The 16755-nt window shown below is 36.0% G+C and overlaps 1 protein-coding gene and 1 long non-coding RNA gene across 13 annotated transcripts in view; one reads left to right on the top strand and one right to left on the bottom strand.

Annotated features, from left to right (window-relative positions):
* LOC149540936 (uncharacterized) overlaps positions 1-16755 on the bottom strand; it is a 64431-nt gene that overhangs the window by 9866 nt on the left and 37810 nt on the right. The gene's annotated exons all lie outside the window — the stretch shown is intronic.
* LOC149540937 (uncharacterized) overlaps positions 1-16755 on the top strand; it is a 62650-nt gene that overhangs the window by 11150 nt on the left and 34745 nt on the right. The gene's annotated exons all lie outside the window — the stretch shown is intronic.

Below are 16755 nucleotides of genomic sequence, written 5' to 3'. Positions count from 1 at the left end.
TAGGAGGATACAAAAATAATCGGCGAGGACAAAACAACAACAATGGAAACAACAATAATGGCAACAGGAGTCGAATTCAGTACGATGCAAACGGCCAGCCCATAGTTCAATGCTGTGCATGTAATTTGTGGGGCCACTTTGCTTGAGACTGTACAATGGCAAACACACCAAAATTATTATGCAGATGGTGCAGACTCGGCAATCATGAAGATGTTAAGTGCTCGAAGTTAGGAGTAAATTTAATCACCTTCAGAACGGACGAAGAGGAGGTTCTGGTCATCACACGGAAGCAAGCAAGAGTATATCCCGACCCGACAGAGGAAAAGAAGCGACTGGAGGAAGCGCGGGCAAAGATCCAGAAAGCAATGCAGGCAGAGAAAGCACACCTAAAGGACACTAATGGTACCTCCACACGAAACTGCGTAGAACAGAACATTATACGAAAAATATTACAAACTGAGGTATTCGTCAAAATAAATGATCTACTGCTCACTATGCCTCAACTTCGTATAGCACTCACGAACATAGCTCCAACTGCTAAGTTACCAATAGAAAAAGGGAGAAAGAAGGTGGCGCAAGTGCAGAAGATCCAATGCTGTTAGCCCTCTCATCTGGACGGCATCTAGCAGTTGTTGAAATGGGAAGCAGAGCGGACAGCCCTGTTAGCACAACTTGAGAAAAGTGCATGACGGAAGCAACAGGTGGGACAGCAGCTAGCGGTAGCGGAGCAGCGTTTGGTAGCAGCACTTCAGGAGGACTCAATGAAGAAGGCTTATGATCAGAAAGAAGTTGAGTGCCAGGAGGTCACTTTGATGCTAAAAGAAGTAGTGGAGGAGAACTCTCAAATCAGAGCTGATTTGAAGGTCCAGATAGATCAAGTGTATTAGCTCCTACACAGCCGATCTTCACAGTCTAAGACATAGCCTTCTAGTTCATGATGTCTATGTATATGTTGTTTTTATGAATAAATGTAGTTAGTCGTTTTGTTTTTTGTTGTGTTGTTGTCCGAAGATGACTTTTCTTTTGGGGGGGATGATGTCCTCGGTATCGGTCGACAGGGTGTGTATCAGGATGTAGGTCGTCGGTATCAGGATGTATGTCGTCGGTATCGGGAAGGTTCTTATTATGTAGCCAACATGTTGTATGTAGCCGATGGACACCTTCGAGAAGGTTGCTCCGGATGTATATATATGCCCCTCTGGGATCGTTGTAAATCATCTTATCGAGCATAATGTAATGTCTTTGGCATATGCAAATAAAACAAGGAGTTCTGCTATTCTTATCTATTATCTGTATGCGTTGATTTTCTTTACCCAATACAGTAAACAAACATGAAAGTATGCACCCTTAAGCATAGGTCCACGTGCCATCCAACAATCCAAATCCAAGAGCGCATATGTCAACTACCTTAGATTGAAGTTTGCGGAAACAATCTCCAAGGTCCGCTAATAAATTAGGAACTTGCGATCAGTGGTCACCAAAATAGCTCTAACTCCAAGACAATAACTACAAACATCATGTGCATTTAGGACAAGGTAGCCCATTGTGCCTTGAACACATCCCCAACTGTACAAACCATAGGTCCACAAAATCTGAGCTTGATGCTCCTGCATTAAGTGTTCAAATGTCATGGCCTGTTCCCACTTTGGAGTTCCTTTAGCCTCGAAATATTTTTGAGGTTCAAACACACTGTGAATGTTGGCCATGAGAGCAAAGTTAACTGACTCTGTAGGTTTGCTCTTTTCTCGAGTAGTTCTCCCATCAATGAGCTCATCATCTCGAAGATCAACAAGTGTCTTAGCCCACCACTTAAGCCGAAGAGGAGAATGACCAACATTAATATTAGGAGATTCTCTATGATCAGGTTCCTCATTAGAAGAATCGAGATCAAACTCAGATGAAGCATCTGGATATCTAGGTGATCATATAGAGGAAGCTGGAGGTGGTGTCTTTACATGAATCACTAGTAGAAATGGATTTACAGGAGCTACTGGAGTCCTTCCATTAGGTGGACCTAATGAAAGTCAAACTCCCAAATCATGAGCCTTCATAGGCTGGTCTACTAGATCAGAAATAGGAGAAACAGGAATGAATGGTCCTCGTTGCTCATCAAAGACTACATCACTATTGTACAAGAGATGAGTTGTTTCAGTGTTGATTAAGTGGTAGGCTTTGTGAAGACTACTGCATCCAACAAGCATGAGTTTCTGACTCGGCATCCAACTTGGTGCATGGTGCATTAGGGATCCAATCAAAAGCAAGAGAGCTAAAAACCTTCACGCAACTGATTTTGGGCTTGTGACCTTACCAGGCCTCTTCTAGAGTCTTACCTTTGACCGCTACTGTGGTTGACTAGTTCAAAAGACAAATTGTAGTGTTAACTTCTTCTGCCCAAAACTTCTTTGAAACATGTCTATGTTCGAGTACAGATCAAGCCCTTGCGGTGATTATTCTGTTCTGACATTCAACTACATTTTTTTGTTGTGGTGTGTGGGTTGTTGTTAACTATTATTTGATGCGACGAGTATCCAAAAAGCTAGAGAATTCATTAGAACAAAATTCCCCCTCATTGTCTAACCTAAGAGCAATCATAGATTTCCTAGACTCTTTTTCAACTAAAGGTTTAAACTTCTGAAATATAGTAAATAATTCTTATTTCTTTTTAAGAAAAGATAGCCACATTTTTCTACTCAAATCATTAGCAAACAACATTAAATACTTGGAACCAAGAACATAAGGAGTGGCCATAGGACTGGAGATATTAGCATGAACAAGTTGAAGTACCTGAGAAGCTCGCCATGAATCGCCATTGGTGACAGGTGTGCGATGTTGCTTCCCAGTCCGACATGCATCACAAACTTTGAGCCCCTAAGTCTAAATCATTGGCAATCCAAGGACATGCTCTTCCTAAGCAGGCTAAGAGAGAGTGCACATTTAAGTGCCCATACCATTGATGCTAAAGTGTGTTGACAGAAGATCGTTGACTAGTCATAGCTAAGTCTACTATTAGTAAGTCAAGAAAAACCATGATCTTCAAGACCCACTACAACAATAGATTGAGTCACCCTATCAATGATGGTGCACTGATGTGAACTGAAGGTGACATCCAACTTTGGAGAGTGTCACAGTAACTAAATGACTAAGAGTAGATTTAGTTCCATCTATGGAACGCAGTACTCTTCTGAATGTTTCCTTTGCCGACAATGGTGTACTCTTCTATGCTACCAAAAATAACAAAATTTGAATAAGGCTAGTAGTCAATGAACTAGTCTCTATGGTGGGTGAAATGATGAGAGACACTTGAATTAATATACTAGGCAAACGACTTCACATGATCTACAGGTCTTTTAGCCATGAAGGCATAAAAGGCGGATTCTATCTACCCAGTGTGCTCTGCACTGTTCACTTTGGGGTGCAAACTAGATTGCGTAGATTGTGCAGCTAAGTGTTTTTGACAATCAACCTTCATGTGACCAAACTTTTGGCACTAGTTGCATTGAATGTTCTTTTTCTTGTAGTTTTCTGAAGCTAGAGAAGAGGACTTCTGCTGAGAAGACTGTTGTGAATGAGACTTCCCTTTATCCTTTTGAAAGGATATAGAAACAAAGGCTTTTTTAGTGGAGGTGGAGTTGGAACTGTTGTTTCCACCAATCTTGCTGAAGCACAAGTGTGCAACGATCAACGAACTTCAAATCAACAATGTTGAGAGTTTCGATAAAATGCTCATAGGACTTGGGTAAACTCCCGAGAGTTATAACCACAATGTCCTCTCCCTCCATCTTGCATCCAATGGCAAGCAACTGATCATCATTTCTTGAATCCTATTCAGATGTTCCTGGAGCAATTTCTGCTCATCCATGACAATAGAAAACATAGTGTTCTTGAGAAAGAAGGCTCTTCTTTTGTTTGAAGTCTTAAGAAGTGTCTTGAGATGCTCCCATAACTTGGCAATTGTCTTGCCGGATGGAATCTGAGGGAGTTGATCATTAGCTATTGATAATTTGAGAAGGATCACCACCTCCCAATTATTCTGATCCCAGACAATCTGATTAGGACCAGCTTGAGTAGGTCGAGTTGTAGTACCCAGAACCACCTTATTCTTGTTGTGGTATTTGAAGATGGTTAACATCCATTGTTTCCACGTGCCATAATTGTGACTGTTGAACTTTTGATTTCCCTCAAGAAAAATTTTAGTCAAAGATGCCATACCACGATTTTTAGTGAAAAAACGTGAGAATCAGTGAAGGCATGTACTTCAAGGAAAAAATGGAAGACCCAAAAAAATGAAGAGAAACCCAAAAAAGAGCTCAAAAAACCTAGAAAGAATATGCTGTCAGATTCTGGATCCACTGGCTTGAAAATTGAGGCACCCAAATGAAACAGGTGACAACCCAATTGAGATTTCAAAAAACCATAAAGAATCTATAAAAAAAAATTCAATCCAATACAAAACATTAGGGTTTTGACCAAAAACGGCCCTAGCTACAAAAAACCCTTAAAAAATGGCAGAAATGTGTAGAAAAACACAATTTCTGGGCATGAATCTATTACTAAGGGTTTGAGAAATCCTAGACGTCATCACAATAGTGAAGAACAAACACTTTTTGTGTAGACAAAATGGCAGAAAAAATGTATTAACATCTGTAAAAAAAGTAGTAAAATAAAAAACCTCTTGCAAATAACCATGATTGAATAGGGTCGAATAACAAGGCTAAATGTGGTTGAGCAAGGATAAAAGAGGTCGCGATCATGCAGAGAAAAAATGCAGGCAAGAAGGGTCGTATGATTTTGCAAACAAAGTCACGCGATTGGAAAAATAAAACCACCTAGAAGCACCACCCAAAACTCACGCCTATGAAAAAAAATAGACTAGTTTTATTTTTAGATGTAAGGGCCACAAAAAATTTCTAGAAAAGAAAACCAATTTCAACAAACTGAAGATTTTCAAAAAGGCACTGAAAAAATTTATTTGAATTTTTATTTGAAAAAGTTGTCAAAAAAAGGTAGTATGGCTTTGATACCATATTATGAAGAAATTGGTAAATATTTTCTTAATATTAACAATGATCAAGAGATCAATATATACAAAACAATGACTGATGTTCCCTTAGGAAACATTCATAAAGAATAGAAACATTCTAATATTTATAGGAGATTACAATAGGTAACCATTAAATAAATAATAATAATAGAATCTATCTATTATTGTAATATGAACCCCATAGACCTATATATTTTTCAAAAAGTAACTTGATATCTAATTATCAAAAAATTTGAGTTTGTGAAGGTGTAGCAAAATAACCTTCCATTTCAATTGTGCAATTGGAATTCTTGGTCATGTCATTCAGTCTCACCAACATTTCTACCACCTATCAATCATGCACGAACATGTCATGTCCCTTAATTTTAAGGGAATTCTTTTGTATTTTGGCCTGGTCCTATATGAAACTTGTGGACCTATTTGGGCTCACACATTTGAAATTGTATTGGGCTGACATGTTTGTTAATGGAGATGGGAACCTCATACTTATTGGCTTTCTGGAAGCATTTGTAATCATCAAACGATCATACGACCTCTTGTTTGTATTTGCAATTCCAGTTGAAATTAGTTCTGTATGTTTGCATTTTTGGAAGTGCAAGATCTTCCCTTTGGGTTGGCCCAAATTTGTGAAGTCTTAAATTGAAAACAAATTTGCAATCATCATTGGAGAAGTTGTTCAATGTTGTATATGAAAAGAAGAATATTTTACTCTAGGAAAATCATTGCTTTCATCAGTGATATAATTTATTCTTATATTTTCCAAGGATTAATTTTTGAAATATTATATTATTATCTTTCTCAAAGCTTGCATCTATTGTATGCAATATCTTTTTAACTGTGATTCATAAGGGAAGATTGGGATAATAGCAGATAATTTATTCATCACATATTTCATTTTGAGGATTGATCAAGTGTTTGCCACACAATTGTAATATAGAAATGATTAGGAATAATGATGTGTTTATCTTAGTGGAGATCTCAATGAATACCACCAATATGAAGATATGATCCATAAGCATACATATCATGGGAAATAATCGTGATTGCAAAACATTAGAGAAAATAAAGTTTAATATTGTTGTTTTGCCTAACAGAGGAGGCATCTTCATCAGTACCGGTTAGTCATGTTTTTCCATTATACTTTAGCAATTTATGTTGTGTGGGAGCCTACAGGATGTAGAAAGTGGAAGTGCATAAAAGAAAGGATCGCTACCATTGTTGGAAATTGTCTTTCATAGAGACTATTGTTTGGGAGCTCCAATACACACTAAGACTGTTAGGACTCAGGTTTGAGGTGCACAAAGTCAATTATACCATGAGTGATATCATCACGTTGGAGATTCATAAAGACTTCATGATGGAATATTGTTGTAATTATCCTACAGGAGAAAATTATACCAGGCTTAATATTAATTACCTAGTAAACACCACTTCTCTATAAGAATCGGGAGTTACAATTACTTATCATTAGCATGATACAAGGAAACGTACCCAACGTAGAAAGAAGGCAGTCATATTATCACTTTCTTTTATCATTGTTGCACTTACATGTCATGAGCCCGAATAATGGATAATAGAAAACAAGTATATTGTCATAGACACAAATAATTATAATAATAAATACATATATGTTTTAACCAATAGTAATCCATGTCATATAAATCTGTCTTATTGAACTAATCTATTATTGATTTAAGGTACATAACTAATCATAATAGTTAATATGTTATATAACTATACAACTAATAAAAAAATAACTAAGTTGCCGGTTCGTGGTTCGAGAACCGGTTCGCTGGTTCGACGAAATTTTGGAAAGGGGTTTGGGTTCGTTTGGGTTCGTTAGTACAAAAAATGTAAAAATTATAAAAATATATATATCTATATATATATATATATATATCTATATATATATATATATATATATATATATATATATATATATACATTTTTATGAAGCATGAGTTAAAATTAGAATGTAGCATAGTACCATAAACACATTTAAAACTTTAAAACAGCATAAACAATAACATATCAATGTATCATGGTGAGCATACCATCATATAGTAACATAATTCAATCAACTTCAACATCAAAGATGAAAGATTCAAAACATTTAAAATATCAAGTTCAAGTGTCATTGTTTCACGTTCAATGTTTAACAGTAACTAATAGAATGAAAATCTATTAAAATTCTGAATTTCTAGTTCTAAGTTCTTCATTCTTCATCTTCATCTTCTTCATATTCATCTTCTTCTTCTTCATCTTCTTCTTCATCTCCTCCTTCTTCGCCTACGCTATTACTTGCACCAAGGCCAATGGGATCAGCAGCAGAATCAACAATGGTATTGGCATCAAAGTTATCAAAATCATCAATTGTAAGTGCAACAGTGGAAGCATCCAAGTCCGCAATCTCTGCATCTACATCCCACTTCTTTGTCTCCCCTTCTTTGTATTCTTGACTCTTGTGTGAAAGAAGGCGCAAGTTGTTATGCACAAATACTAGGTTCTCGGCTTTTTTTTATTGCAACCTATTGCGCTTCACCGAGTGGATGAAAGAATAGGTGCTCCAATTTCTTTCTGATGCAGAAGAACTAGCAACCTATACAGACAACATAGGGTAGGCAATTAAAAAGGAATTAATTCAATCTTATTAAAAAATTCTTTTGAAGATAAAGTGAGCTAATTTAAAAAAAAAAAAAAACTTACTTGTGATATAACTTTGATTGCAAGGGGCTGCAATGTTCGGAATTTTTGGCCATGGAGGTACCACCAACCATGAGCATGCTTCTTGAACCGATGACGAAGAGCATCATTGCTTAGACCTGTAGTATTGACAAATGCTATGAACTCATCCATGATTACATATCTTATATCATCATCAGGAAATATTCTTCTAAATGCTGCCTGGTACCCGTCAGACACTTCCATATCTCTGTATGGTGGCAACCTTCCTGGTAGATCACAATATTGTGAGCTATAGTATTTGGGGGTCAAGGCATAGGAAAGCAAATGTAATGGAGTGGTCATTTTGTTCCATCTTTCACCAATAATTTTTTGCACTTGTTTGGAAAAGGTCTCTTGCGGATCTTGCTCCTGCTCATTTATAACTTGCCTGATCTTCTCAATCATTGAGTCTATGCCATCATAGATCTCTCCAAGGCAAGGCCTATCCATGTCAGTGTACCTAAGCATGCTCATAATGGGCTCGGTGATCTTAAGGAGATATTCCACACGTTCCCACCATGAGTCAGCCAATAGCCTATCCTTTATTTTGTTTGCCCTTTCAGTGTTCTTTTGCTTCCATACACCCCAATTGTTGCTGATTACCATACCTTGAAGTGCATCTTTCACTTGCACAAGTCGTCTTAAGACGATTATATGTGATGCAAAACGGGTCTCAGCAACCTGTGACATAAATTAGAGCAAAAAACAACTATTAGATACATATTTTAGAAAACTAAGAAAAGTATACACATTGGCAATTGCACAAGTAAAATATGAAAAATCAGAAATTGTCAAATATTAAAAATTAAATTACTAATTTGAGTTCAAGTTCATTTACCTTCAATAGCTCCAATTTTGAGTAGTTCCTGAAAAGAGATTGGTCATGTGGTGGTTTGTGACAAACATTTGTATGTCCTCAGCCTCTTCATACACTGTTTTGATCCACTCAATTTGATTCCCAATCTTTTGTAGCATAAGATTGAGTGAATGGACTGCGCAAGGTGTCCAAAAGATATGTGGATATCGTGATTCAACCAACAAACCTGCTGCTCTACAATTCTTTGCGTTGTCCGTTATGACTTGGACAACGTTTCTTGCACCCACTTGTTCAATGGCCTCAATTAAGATATCAGCAATAAATGGCCCATCTTTTACTTTGCCCTCACAATCCACCGCTTTCAGAAACATTGCCCCTTTAGGGGACATCGCAAGGACATTGATCAAGGGACAGTTCCTAGAATCCTTCCAGCCATCTGAAACAATTGTGACCCCTATCTCAACCCATGAGTCCCTTATGGGCTTCAATTGATTTTCAACCCGTTGGACCTCATCATCCAACAAGGTGGTGCGCACTTTCTCATAACCGGGGCCACAATACCCTTTTGGAGCTTCATTGGCACCCCTCAACATGTCCTTCCAAAACGGAGAGCGGACAACATTAAAAGACAACCCATTTGCATAGAGGCATCTTCCCACCTTAATGTCAGCAATATCCCGGGCCTTGTTTTGAAAAGAAGTTTCTATTGGCCCCTTTCTTTTGTGTACAATGGGGACAGATTCAGTGTCAGTGTCCATTGTAGTATTGAAGAAGGGATGGTCTTGTACAATAACATCTGAGGGGGGCTGCATTCCCTTAGCTTTTTTACTTTTATTGCTACTACTACCGAGTTCTATTGCCCTGTGTCCTTCTCTCTCTTCTGCTGCCTCATGCTCTTCAATATATTTTAACACGGTGTGATTTGGTATAGGAACACCATTTTTGCTAGGGCATTTCTTGACTCCTCTTCCAGTATAACCACATAGATGGCCTACCACATGATAATAAGAACTATTTCTTTCTACATTACATCCTCAACATCTCCAACGGAATGCACCACCTCCTAGAATGGGTTTTATAATGTCTACATACTTCCATAGAGGAGAATCAGAGTTGGTTTCCATTCTTTGTTCGGTGTTGCCTATTGATGAAGAGGTAGATGACATTACTTTCGAACCTTTCCCTATGGCAAGAAATTACTAATTAGATATATGTTCATAATCTATATGCAAGAAAATGACGAATTTTGAAATAATGGAAAAGATTCAAGAACTTAGAACATATGAAGATTGAAAGAGAAATGAAAAAAAAATGGAAAAACTAGAACAAAACAATAGTAAATGGAATAAGATCTTACCTCTTGGTCCTTTTCCAGCCATTGCAAGTTTGCAAATGTGTATAAATGATGCACAAACACTTCAAGAACACCAACAAGTCAATCTTCAAACTCCTCCTTGCACAACCGGATGCTTGCTCAAAAACTTATGTGCTCTCCTTCAAGGCAAAACAACCTATTTAGAAACAACAAATGACTATGAGAGAGCAAAAAACCAATTCATAACACCTTTTTAGGGTACGTGGACCCCAAAAATTATTAAAAAATGCAAATATATAACTTTATTTCCGTGTCTGTGGGTGGGTTCTTGGCTGGGTTCGAACCTAGTTCGATTTTCCCAGCCTGGTCCACCTGGGTTCGAACCAGGATCCGAAAATCGAACCCTGGGCGAACCTTGGTCGAACCGGACCAGAATCTCGAACCGGTTCGAACCAGTTCGAGGTCCGGAGGGGGGGGAGGGGTACCCGTGTAACTTAGAAAAATAATAAACAAATAATTTGTTCTATAAATATAACAATCTACAAATAGATCCTATCCTACAATTAAATAATTAATAGAAAACCTTACCCTATGGCTAATGGTGTTGGCGTAAATAATAACGTGTCTGAAAGGACATGACTATTCACATGGGTCATACCAACCTATTTATAGGTGGTACCCCTAATCACATCAACATTGAAGTTGATACCATCACCGTGGGGAAAGAGAAAAGGTTGACCAGATAACAACACGGGCATCAAAGAACGCAACCATTATTCACGTTCATAATTAAAATCAAAGGAAATATTGGAGGTTGTAAAAGTTAATGAAATAGTGATAAGTTCCCACAATAGACTCTACATCATCGATCAAGCGGAAGATCAGTTATAGCACACAAAAGGAGCAAGTCATCACATGTTGATTGGACAAACCTACATATCGAACGCTTTAGGACAAGTCAGGCATTAAGAGCATTACTAGTTGATCAAACAATACAAGCTGGCCAAATATACACCAATCGAGCTCCCAAGCGGATAAGGTAAGGATAGGTCCCTCTCACATCGTGATCCCTGAGTTTGAACATTGGGTGAATATAAAATTTGCATAGAACTCCACAATATAATTAAAGGGTCATGCGACTATGTGTTAATTTGAAATCATGTTAATATATAAGAATGAGATAGTCATCTATAACAAGTAATAAACAAACACCATATATATTATATAGAGCATCTTGTGTATATAATGTCTATATATATAATGGTATACATTGTGATTTACTATAAGAGAGGAGTATTTAATAGATTAATATTTATGAATTCTAAATGAAGGAATATAATTGATAAAATAAAGGGGTTGGGATGATTTTAACCAATTCTTTGATTTTTTCACTATACTCCTGGGGGTTGATAGATGGTGTTATATAGGGAGAGGCAAAGTAAAACCAGATGGTATATTGGTGTCAAGTGCCCTATGATAAGTAAATTCATGCTCTCCTTAGGATAGGTATAGTAGGAGAAATATGAAATCAATGACTTAACCATATTAATTATTGGATATATTATAATGTGATATTGTTGACATAATCTAATTAAGTTCCCTATGTATAATTACATATTAAACTTTGATTATTGACAGCCTTCAAGAAAGGGGTCATCACAAGTGGTATCAGAGCATAATCTTGCCATCCTATGAATAGAAGTCTATGGAAACCCATGAAGGAAGGACAAATGAGATGAGATCTTACATGGAACAAAACAACCAAAACTTGATTAATCAAATGGAAAGATCTAACCAAGCACTTCTCCAAGAATTGCAAAGTATGGAAAATTCAATTAGTAATAATTTAAAAGGACAGGCTACTCATACAAGAGTTACTAGCTCGAATCACTCTGAAAATAATAATATTCCATCCAAGGACGAGGTACCACAACCCATATTCTTACCTAGGGGAGAGTTAATAAGAGAAGAATAAGGGATAGAAAAACCCTTGAATCAAACTGAAGACATAGCAAGAACATATGCCGAACTTGAACCACGTATTAGGGAATTGATATCCTTTAGAGAATTTTGTGAAGATAAGAGAAAAGAAACACAAAGGAGACATATTAATAAGGATCCTAAGCATAAAGCAAATAAGGTAGATGCTCCAAACTTCGATGGATCAGAAAAAATCGTGGCATATGATTGTCTACAAACTTTAAACACTTAACTAACTTTCAACCCCATGACTGAAGAAGATGTGCTCCAATTTGTCATTCTCCATCTAGCTAGCATAGCACAAGAATGGTGGCATTACGGGAAAAACACTTGCGGTCATGACAAAATTACCTCATATAAGGAATTCATGCAAAAATTTATGAAAAGATTCAATAGAAAACATCCCCAAGAAGATTTCAAAAGACTAACACATATTAAGCAATATGGGACAGTTGAAAGTTACATTAATGAGTTTGATAGAATATCAATACGAGTGACAAAAATGGATGAGGATAGACTCACTTATCTATTTGTGGATGGATTAAGGGAACCCCTTAAAGGGTTGGTCAGTGCTCTAAAACGTGGAAATCTTGAGAATGCATTTGAGGTAGCATTGAGTTTAGAATCTTCATCAAACAATCATAGCCATACTACGACATTTCATAGAAGAGATGGATCCTATGAAAGAGATAAGTTCCAAAAAAGGGAAGAATTGCACCAAAACTCACACTCAGAAAAGGAAGAGCTTAAAAGAAAGAGCTTATGTTTCAAATGCCAAGAACCTTGGGGGTGAGGGCACACTTGTCAACAAAGAGAATCAAAGGAGAGGAAATCGTGCTACAAATACAAGGAGAAATGGAGTCCTGAACATAGATGCGGAAAGAGAGAATGAACTCCCAATATAAAAACAATACTCAGTATAGAGACAAATGCGAAGTCAAATAAAAGAGCAAGACATGATAATGAAGAGAGAAAATATGTCGAAGATGCAGAATAAGATGAGATGATGTTTATCAAAAAGTAATCAAAGCTATTTATTTTAAGATGGGATAATAACTTAAGTATAAAATTTCATGCTAGAAATAGGAATTTCTTGAGGGCAAGCAATTTGAGGAAGGGCGGACTTGTCATGAGCCCGAATAATGGATAAAGAAAATAAGTATATTGTCATAGACACAAATAATTATAATAATAAATACATTTATGTTTTAACCAATTGTAATCCATGCAGAGTTGCCGGAAACTCCTCTATCCCTCCTTGGGCACGCATATCCCCATATCCAATTTGGAAACGTATCCAATACTACTTAGATACAAGTCGACTATTGAACCAATGCCTTCCTAATAAAATTGATTTTTGAACCGTTCCAAATACTATGGTATTTGTTTTTTTCTTAAGATTTGACATAGATCTTCCCTTCAATGTAAAAAAAAAACTATATTAAAGTAATTTAAAAAAAAAAAATAGTATAAACAAAACCCTCACCGAATGAGAAGACAAATAAAATGTTTTTCTATTTCAGCAACCCGTTTTTGGGTTATCTTCTAATGCAACTCTACTATGCTTACATATTGTAAAGTGTTAAATTAAGTTATAAATATATATGTCGCATTTATGTGTCAATCTTACTTTTGAAATAATGAAAATCTCCTACAATAACTTTGAAAACTATGTTAGATAGATGTATATGCATTATTTATTAATGTCGTGTCCAGCCGTATCCATATTGGGGGTCTTAAAAAATGGCCTTATCCGTACCCAATACCATATCTGTATTTGTATCCATATCCGTATCCATGCAACTTTGAATCCATGTCATATAAATCTATCTTATTGAACTAATCTATTATTGATTTAAAGTACATAACTAATCATAATAGTTAATATGTTATATAACTATACAACTAATAAAAATATAGTAAACAAATAATTTGTTCTATAAATATAACAATCTACAAATAGATCCTATCCTACAATTAAATAATTAATAGAAAACCTTACCATATGGCTTAATGGTGTTGGCATAAATAATAACGCATCTGAAAGGACGTGACTCTTCACACGGGTCATACCAACCTATTTATAGGTGGTACCCCTAATTACATCAACATTGAAGTTGATACAATCACTGTGGGGAAAGAGAAAACGTTGACTAGATAATGACACGGGCATCGAAGAACGCAACCATTATTCACGTTTGTAATTAAAATCAAAGGAAATATTGGAGGTTGTAAAAGTTAATGAAATAGTGATAAGTTCCCACAATAGACTCCACATCATCGATCAAGCAGAAGACTAGTTATAGCACACAAAAGGAGAAAGTCATCACATATTGATTGGACAAACCTACATATCGAATGCTTTAGGATGAGTTGGGCATTAAGAGCATTACTAGTTGATCAAACAATACAAGCTGGCCAAATATACACCAATCGAGCTCCCAAGCAGATAAGGTAAGGATAGGTCCCTCTCACATCGTGATCCCTGAGTTTGAATGTTGGGTGAATATAAAATTTGCATAGAACTCCATATAATTTAAAGGGTCATGTGACTATGTGTTAATTTGAAATCATGTTAATATATAAGAATGAGATAGTCATCTATAACAAGTAATAAACAAACACCATATATATTATATGGAGCATTTTGTGTGTGTGTGTGTGTGTGTGTATATATATATATATATATATATATATATAATGGTATACATTATGATTTACTATAAGAGAGGAGTATTTAATAGATTAATATTTATGAATTCTAAATGAAGGAATATAATTGATAAAATAAAGGGGTTGGGATGATTTTAACCAATTCTTTGATTTTTTCACTATATTCTTGGGAGTTGATAGATGGTGTTATATAGGGAGAGGCGGAGTAAAACCAGATGGTCTACTGGTGTCAAGCGCCCTATTATAAGTAAACCCACGCTCTCCTTAGGATAGGTATAGTAGGAGAAATATGAAATCAATGACTTAACCATATTAATTATTGGATATATTATAATGTGATATTGTTGACATAATCTAATTAAGTTCGCTATGTATAATTACATATTAAACTTTGATTATTGACAACCTTCGAGACAGTGGTCATCACATTACATCCATTTCTATATCACAAAAGAGATAAAAGAGGACAAAGAGTAGTCATCGATGGCTCATCAAGATGACTAGTTGCTACAATCATTAACCCTGGCATAGAGCTTTATCTAAAAAGTTCTCAGGTATCATTTTGAAGTGCTCATTTCATTCAGCTTAGTTGGAGGAAGTTTGAGTAAAGATCATAGGTGAAGACATCTAACGATTTTGTTGTGAAAGCATAGGACAACAAGACCATGCTCAAGTAGCCCCTTAAATAATATTATCATTGACAGTAACCTAAGGTTGAGCAGGACCATTCTCTAAAATTATAAGGTCAGGCATGCAACTCCATATGATTTGTATCCTTGTTAGATAGTAGTTAGCGATTGTAGTAGTTACAATTACTTGCATACATATCTAGATAAATTGGACGATTTAGAGGTGTTGTCTTGTTCCAGAGAGCTATTGTCTATTGCTTGGCAAAATTGTTGCCAAGCTACTGTAGATTCAGATAGGGATATTATACAATTACATATCTAATAAGAAGTTCCAAAAATTTGTTTAAGTATTTTTTGATTGTTAGGATTCTTGAGTACTTGGGAGGGAGGTGAATCAGTACAAAGAGGTAATGTAGAAATTCAACCATTGATCTACTAAACTAAAACTTCCAATTAGTAAAACATATAACCGATAACACAGTGATTTTCATATCGTGGAAACCTTGTTAGAGGACGGAAACCATGGCGGGGATGATACCCACAAGCTCACTACTGCAGTAAATGAGTTGCCCTATTAGGAGCATATGCATGCCCTTTCTAAGGGTTCACCCTATTTAGAAGTGATTTGTATCTTGTGAGAAGTACAAACATATCTACTAAGATCTACCTTGTTAGAAGATTTCAAATACTCTTTTATTTGCTTACCTTGTTAGGAGATTTACAACTAGAACCTATTAGAGTTCACCCGATTCAAGGATTTGTCTGTTGTAACTGTTAGGAAACAACTAAATCATTAATTTAGTTATGAAACTTGTTACCTATTAGATCGAATTAACTCTCTTCTCTTCTATAACTATTCTCTGTTCTTCTCTTCTTTTTATCTTGATCACAACCCTACTACTTTTCTGATCTCTTTATTCTCTCTATTCACTCTCTTTTTGTTATTACAAACCTTGTTTTAAAAACTGTTCTATTAGGCATAAGTTTTGCCTCCTAATCTTGATCATTCGTTCAAACCTTAAGCTTCCTTCTCTATCTCCTTAAGCATTTCACATATCTCAATATTTTAATATGATTTATCTTGACCGCGTCGACCTTCAACAAAATCTTTTTTGTCCATTACTTAATTTAGTCAAAACGTATTGTTTTTCCCAATGCACTGTTTTGATATTGCCTTATACCGATTGAACGATCCAACTAATGTCAACTCAATATCTTATGACCTTCATTCTTTATGATTACATCAATCAATAGGATTGCTCATGCTATACCTTTTAATGATCTCAAATCTTCTAACTGTCCTACAATGTTCTTCCTTTGCTTGACACCCGTGACAATAAAAAATCTTTATACTAGTTAACCAATTAGGTTGTGTCATAACTATGCAATATGATAATCACTTGGATTCTGTACACGTGATCCATCTCGTTGTTCTACTTCTACCTCAACCGTTATGAAGGTGCTTTGTATACTATCAATTGCTCTATTGTAGTCATTGATTATAGGCTCTTTCATTGATCACATCCCGTCTTCTTTCTACCTTCACCGATCATGTTCTTTCCTTCACTGACCACTA

This window comes from Cupressus sempervirens, chromosome 9 (assembly GCF_028749045.1).
Source record: "Cupressus sempervirens isolate cs-2001-9-10 chromosome 9, ASM2874904v1, whole genome shotgun sequence".
NCBI lineage: Eukaryota > Viridiplantae > Streptophyta > Pinopsida > Cupressales > Cupressaceae > Cupressus > Cupressus sempervirens.
This window is presented reverse-complemented; position numbering and strand designations above follow the sequence as displayed.